The sequence below is a fragment of the Gekko japonicus genome, unplaced genomic scaffold, assembly GCF_001447785.1.
Source record: "Gekko japonicus isolate JY-2015 unplaced genomic scaffold, Gekko_japonicus_V1.1 scaffold42, whole genome shotgun sequence".
NCBI lineage: Eukaryota > Metazoa > Chordata > Lepidosauria > Squamata > Gekkonidae > Gekko > Gekko japonicus.
Window position 1 is genome coordinate 661,667 of NW_015165831.1, and position 7,896 is coordinate 669,562.

The following is a 7,896-nucleotide window of genomic DNA, read 5'->3' on the forward strand; positions in this document are numbered from 1 at the left end:
TATCAGTGGCTACCGGCCATGGTGACTGAGGGGAACCTCCACATTCAGAGGCCCCCTGAATCCCAGAGGCGGGGAAGGCCTCAGCCTCTATGCCTTATCCGCCCTCCAGAGGAACTGGTTGGCCACTGTGTGAGACAGGATGCTGGACTAGATGGACTATGCATAAGAATGCCGACTTGACTTGCATATTCTATTTATTTATTTTAATTCATTGCTCGGGAGACCACCAAGGAAGACTCTGCAGAGGAGGGCAGCGGCCAACCACCTCTGCTTCTCACTTGCCTTGAAAGCCCCTTGCTGGGATTGCCGTAAATCAGCTGCCACGTGGTGGCACTTTACCCACACACACACACAGACGGCATTTTTCTCCCAGGGAGTTGGCAACCCTACCCACTACTGGTCCTTTTAAACTGGAAATGCCAGGGATTGAATTTGGGGTATCTTCCTTGCAAAGCAGATGTTCCACCATTGAGTCATAGCCCTCATCCTCTTCATAAACAGAAGCACTCTTTTCAGTGCTTGTTTAAGAACTGATGACAATCAGGATTTAGAATCTGGTTACATAATCCAGAGTACTGTTGGTGTTTTCCCCAATTAGATGGGTTGCTAATATGCTGCCAGTACATATTCTTCATGCACACACGCACACAGTGGGTTCTTTAGCCACATGACCCCTTAGCCATCCTGCTACCCAAACTGCCATCTTCAGTATATGTTCTTGAACATAATCCCATTTGTCCTTGATTTTCCCAGTCCACACCGGACAGGTAGAACGTGACTCACTCGGGTAGTGATGGTTGACTGGCATGAAGCAATTTCACACTAATTGAGAGAAGGCTGAATCTTCTAACCAGGCCTGTGTGGCACTGTGAGGGGAGTGAATCTGCCAGTGTATAAATGTTTGTGTTTGATGGACATTTTCGAGTTCCACCCTCCGAGAACCTCAGCCAATCACTTTCAAATGGTGAACTGGAATGCTGGAAAAGGAGGGGGGGGGAAGGAGTTGTTTAGCAGTTTAACCCCAGGCCAGCTGACAAAGTTGGGGGTTGTTAGCTTTTGAGAGAAGGGTTAGGAGGACTGCTGGTTAAGCAGGGATTCCATTAGGGATTTTGAAGAGAGGTAGGGTTTGGGTGCTGTTCCTGCTAAAAACAGTTAAAAGGGGGAAACCGTGTTTCCTCTATGTTATAGAGATCTGGGTGCTATTTCTGTCAAAAACAGTAAAAAAAAGCCTTTATGTTTCTTGTTATATATTTCAATCATTCAACAAGAAACCTGCTTGGTAACTCTTATGCTTTTTTCAGGGCCCAAGTCTCCAGTAGCTTGATTACTGTAATACTGAGAGTACTGGAAAAAAGGAAAACAAAGAAACAGGCTACCCACAAATGCCACTGATAATAGTAGGCCAAACAGATGCCAGGTGGCACCCTGAGTCCAAGTGTTGCCTTCGCTGAGAATTAGAAGAATAAGCAGTCCCCAAACCCACAATTATAAAAATAATGTATATTTTAAAAAAGAAATTTGTAGGATGTGAAATTTCTAAAGATGGAGTGTTGACTCTGTTATGTTCGTGGACCGCCACCAGGGGTCCGCGGCTACAGGCAAGAGCTTAGTTCCTCGAGACAATAGGAACTTAGGATCCTAGTTCCCCTAGCATGAACCAATAGGAACTTTGGTGGGAAATTCAAACCCTCCAATGGGACTGTGTCTGTGCTGGGTGGGTAGGGATATAGTTGGCCTTGCAGGGCAGTTTTGCAGATCAGTGTTAAGTACAATAAACGTGTGCAAACGCATGTCATTGTCCAAGTCCTCCATGCGGCAAACCCAGTACTTTTCAGTGGCGACGAAGGTGGGATCCCGCTGAGCCAGGCCTGGCTCGCATCCCAGCGCAGCATCGAGCTTCGTTCCAGCTGATGCAACTGTGCCCCGCATCGCTCCCAAGCAGCACCATGCCGCACACCGCGTCAAGGACACTACTCCCCGCTCCGTGCCTAAGCCAAGTCCTCCACTCGACATCTGGAGAGCTTCGATCCAGCCCATTCTGAACTCGGGGACTCGTGGATGGACCAACTGACCTGCCACCTCGCCTACCATGAGGTAACTGATCCAGGCAAACGACGGGCCCTGCTCCTCAGCTCCTGTGGCGTGAACACAGTCCACCTTGCAAAGAGCCTCCTTGCACCCCTGGCGATCCTTGAGTGTTCTTACGAGGAAATCATCGACGCCCTGACGAGGTACAAGCAGATAGAATTCCAGGGCCACGTCCAGAAACCGGGTGACTCAGCCACTGCTTTCATGGCAGCCCTGCGCCAGCTGGCTATGGACTGTGCCTTCACCAAGGTGGAGGAGAACCTCCTAACACAATTTGCCTGGGGCCTCAGCGACATAAAGCTGTGGAGGAAGATAATCGGTACCGCCGACATCAAGATCGATGAGGCCCTCCAACTCACCATCGCACACAAGACCTCTCACTGCAACCATCCCCCATCTGCATCTCATCTTGTGCTCCCCGACTCAGTGCCCAAGAACGGAATAAGGAGGACGGCCGTCTCGTCCGCCTGCCCTCCCACCATAAGCCACCAGGACCTGCAGCATCAGGATCCTCTGGAAAGACCGCCGGCCATTCCACGTGCGCCAGCTGCAGAGAGGCACACGAGCATAAGTCCTGCCAGTTCCACGACACTACGTGTCACACATGCGGAAAACAGGGTCACCTCACCCGCATCTGCCGGGGAAGCCGGCACCAGCAGCCTCCAGCCCCGCCCCGATGCCAGGCCGCTGCCACCTACGAGACAGCAGCGGAAACTTCAGAACTCTACCTCCTCACTGACTGGCCATCCCTCCAGGTACTACGCGTCCCCAACCTATCTGCTACCCTGAAGATCCAAGTAACGGTCCGGATCTAGGGGTCCCCCTGCCCTATGGAAGTGGACTCGGGGTCGGCGGCGTCCATCATTTCGGTGGACTTTGCCCTAATGAAGAACCCCGCTTACGCCCCTCCCCTTTGAGTTTGGTGGACTTCCATAGGAGTGGGGACTTTCAGGGTACAGTACCAGGGTTTTGAGGGACTGTTGGACTTGATTGTGGTGGACGGAAATCTGGTCAGTCTTCTGGGGCGGGCCTGGTTTGTGCCGCTGGGCATCACAATCGGGGGAGTTAATAAATGTGTAAATAGGGATTTTGCCGAGGTTTGTGGGGAGTTCCCCGCCATTTTCAATGGGGCTTTAGGGTGTTATAAGGGCCCCTGGTTTCATTGCAGCTAGACCCCATGGTGGCTCCTATCCGTATGCGCTTCCACACCACTCCGCTGGCTATATGGCCTAAAATTGACGCGGAGCTGGACCGCTTAGTAGAGCAAGGGGTCTTAGAGCCTGTATTACACGCCATATGGGAAACGCCAATTGTCATCCCTCTTACACCCAATGGCGAAGTCCGCATCTGTGCGGACTACAAATGCACAATTAATAAGGCCCTTCATGACCACTCCTACCCGGTCCCGGTCGTCAGTCATGTTCTGGCCTCTCCGGCGGGGGCAAAGATTTTCAGCAAACTAGATTTGGCGCAGGCCTATCAGCAGTTGCCAGTGGACGAAGCCACAGCCACGGCGCAAATTATAGTCACACACAGGGGGGCTTTTAAGGTAAAGAGGCTACAATTCGGCATGAGCGTAGCCCCGGGGATTTTCCAACAATTAATGGATTCATTGTTAAAAGGGATCCCTGGAGTAACAGCGTTTTTTGACGACGTCCTGATTGCTGCGGCATCCCCTGATGACTTCGCCTCCATGCCGTCCTGCAACGCTTTGACTCGGCTGGCCTCAAAGTGAAACAGGAGAAATGTCTCCTCGGGGTTTCTGAAGTGGACTTCCTGGGGTTCCGGGTAGATGCGGCCGGCCTTCATCCAGCTAAAAACAAAGTGAAGGCCATCGTGGAGGCCCCCACCCGCACTTGTAAAGCAGAGCTACAGGCGTTCTTGGGACTAATAAATTTTTACCACACCTTTCTGCTACACAAGGCCGCATTAGCAGAGCCCCTACACCGACTCCTGGATAAGTCGGCTCCTTGGTCCTGGGGCCTGAAGGAAGTGGCGGTGTTCAGGGGGGTGAAAGCGCTTTTAATTTCAAATGACGTGCTGGCCCACTTTGATGAATCCCTGCCAATGGTCCTTGTGTGTGACACCTCTCCCTACGGCGTTGGCGCAGTTCTAGGCCACATCCTCCCTGACGGCCACGAAGTTCCCATGGCCTATTACTCCAGGACCTTAACGGCCGCGGAGCGCAATTATGCGCAAATCAACAGGGAGAGGTTGGCAATCGTTGCTGGGGTCAAGAAGTTTCACAACTTCATTTATGGGTGTCCTTTCACGATCGCTATGGACCATAAGCCCCTCTTCACTGCCGACAAACAAACGCCCCAAGTCATGTTGCCCCGGGTCCTCCAATGGTCCCTGTTTCTGGCTGGCTACCAGTACCACCTGCAACACCGCCCGGGCAAGGCGATGGGCCATGCCGACGCCCTGAGCCAGCTACCGCTGCCAGTCGCCGATCCCACTCCTGCGCCAGGGGTCCTGCTCATCGAAAGGCTTCCGGAGCTTCCGCTGCAAGCTGCTGACATCGCTGCCAGGTCAGCCCGAGACCCCCTCCTCTTCCGGGTCTTGGGCTGGGGGGTGAGGGGTTGGCCTACGTCATCCTCAGGCCCCAGGTTCGCAGCATTCAGTACCCGGAAAGATGAACTCTCGGCCCTGAAGCGGTGTCTTCTGTGGGGAGGGGGTTTGCGGGAGAGGCTCCAAATTTTCAGGGTAGCTTCGGGAGCCTCTCCCCACTTAAACCCCCATGTCCCAAAGGAATTGGACCAGTGAGCTCAATTCTATGGGCACCCAAAGAGGTTACCCCAAGACCAAGGGGGGGTGGGAGGCCAGTTTCAGCCAATTGCTTCATGCATGTGCAGCCTGCAAGGTTGGTGGTGTTGCTTTGCATACCACCTTCATTGTTTGGGAGGGGGGAGAGAGAGTCAACTCTACCCAGCTCTACCTTGGCCTGACCCGCTACATCCCTGGACTTCTGGTTGCACCATCAATTTACACAGGGAAGGGCCTATATAAATGTTTCTGTTGGTCTTTTGGGGTTTCTGTGTGGCACTGTGTCATGCTTGCACTGCCACAGTGCCACTTGTTCTGGAGTGTGCCACTTGTTCTCATGGCAAACAAGCACCTCCCAAGACAGTTCACTTTTCCTGAGATTCTCTGGGAGAGTCTGACTGCTGGGTGCTGCCTGCTTGCCTGCCTTAAGTGCTGCTGGCTGGGTTTCCCCATTGTAAACAATGGAGGTAATGGGGGTAACCTGTTTGGGTGCCCATAGAATTGAGCCCACTGGTCCAATTTGCTTTGGGACATGGGGGTTTATGCGGGGAGAGGCTCTCAAAGCTACCCTGAAAATTTGGAGCCTCTCCCTCAAACCTTCTCCCCTCCAGCCCCCAGAATATACCCTATGTTTTCGCCATTTACTTCAATGGCCCATAGGATATAATGGGGCTGAAACTGACATTAGGCTGGCGGAAAGACTCCGGAATCTGCTCCTACTGACGAAACTGACATGCAGGAGCCTTACTGCTGGCTGAAATTGATTCTGCCTGATTCGGCTCGGCGGAATTTATTTATTTTATTTTATTTGCACACCCCCTAGTCCCGGCTTCACATCAATTTCGCCGGACCATTCCAGGGACTGTTGTTCTTAGTAACGGTTGACTCCTACTCGAAGTGGCTGGAGATCAGTCCCATGTCCACAACGTATCTTCACTACACACGGCCTGCCGGACATGATAGTCTACAACAATGGGGCAGCCTTCACATCAGTGGAGTTCCAGGAATTCCTCCAAAGGAACCTGGTACAGCACATTCGATCTGTGCCCTTCCACCCTGCAACCAACAGCCAGGCCGAGAGGATGGTGCAGACCACAAAGGAAGCCCTCAGCAGGATAACAGTTTGGGACTGGGAGTTCCGGCTAGCCCGTTTTCTCCTGACCCAGAGGATGACGCCTAACCCCATCACTCGCCACAGCCCTGTGGAATTATTGATGGGCTGAAGACCTGCAACCTTGTTGGATAGGCTATATCCGGACCAGGCCCCGGACTCCAAGAGGATGGTGGAACAGTGAGAGGCTCTAAGAGGGTTCTTCCCGGGTGACCCAGTGTTCATTTGGAACTACGGAACGGGAACTCCCTGGTTGGCCGGACGAATGATAAAAGTCACGGGGCCGGTATTGTACAAAGTATTGACAGATGATGGCAGGCTCTTAAAGAAGCACGTGGACCAACTGAGGAGGCAACAGCTCCCGGAGGCGGGAGAACCGACACCGTTGGAAGCAGGAGCCGGCACCTACATACCCGAGCCCAGTACTCTGCCCGAAACCCCAAGCATCGAGGAGGCATCTTCCAGGGAACCACCCCAAGAACCAACTGAACCAGAGACACTTCAGCCACCAGAACAAACGCCCCAGCCACAGGTCACAGATAGGCAACCAGAACATGTAGCCAGTGACCCGGTACCAGCCCCCCGGTGTTCCCTCAGAGAGTGCCGACCCCCTGCTTATTTAAAGGACTATATTACATATTTTGGGTTGGAACTATGGGGGGAGGGGTGTTATGTACATGGACCGCCACCAGGGGTCCGCGGCTACAGGCAAGAGCTTAGTTCCTCGAGACAATAGGAACTTAGGATCCTAGTTCCCCCAGCATGAACCAATAGGAACTTTGGTGGGAATTTCAGACCCTCTAATGGGACTGTGGGTATGCTGGATGGGTGTGTATATAGTTGGCATTGCAGGGCCGTTTTGCAGTTCAGTGTTAAGTACAATAAACATGTGCAAACGCATGTCGTTGTCTGAGTCCTCCATGCGGCGAACTCAGTACTTTTCAGTCTCAGTGCATGAATTGGCAATACTTGGCAAGAAGTAAGCACACTGGAAGTTATCCAGGCTAAGGCCTATTCATTTAACTCATCTTGAAGATGATGTCTATATGAAACAATCATTTTATTTATTGCTGTTTGGAAATATCCCTTTAGGGAGGAAAGGTGGCATGGTATACCCTGATCTTGTCAGATCTCAGACCGCCAAGGAAGACCCTGCCGTGGAAGGCAATGGCAAACCACCCTGGCTTCTCACTTGACTTGAAAGCCTCTTGCTGGGCTCATCATAACTCACTTGTGACTTGATGGCACTTACATGCATAATATAATTTGAAGTAGTTATTTGTTGATTTACTATTGTCAGCAAGCTGCCATGGTGTTCTGTGTTACTTGTATCTTTGTACAGTTGCTCACCCCCCCCGCCTGTTCGCCAGTATTTTATTCTGCTGTAATGCCTAAGCCAAACAACTGGAGGATGTATTGGGGGAGTTCGCTTCACTGCCAGCTTGTTGCTTTTAGAGCCTGGGAACTGCACCTGTGTTATGTCTGGAGATAGCCTGGTTCTCAGGGAATGAGCGCGAAACCGTTTTCGTTCACCCGCCAGCGGGAAAGTGACCCATTGGTTCTGTACCTGTTTCAAATCCCTTTATTATGCTTGCCCTAACCGTTTGTAGTCAGTTCTAACAAAGAACGTGTTTGAGTGTCTTTCCAATGCTTTGAAATAAATTTTGCTTTTCTTGAAAACGTGGATTTATTCTCGATGCTTGGGATCCCAACATATTGTTAGAACTCTCATCGTTCCTGTCGTCCCGAGTCTGGCGAGATCATGAGCGGGACAGAGGGAACCACACCTAACACGGAGGGGGACGCGGGATCGGTCCCAACGACCTCCACAACGTTGATCACCACGACGGCCGCATCTTCGTTGGGTGCGGTGGGGGGAACGATTCCCCGGCTACCTGCATACTTGTCTTGGCCGCCTCTGACCCCTTCGC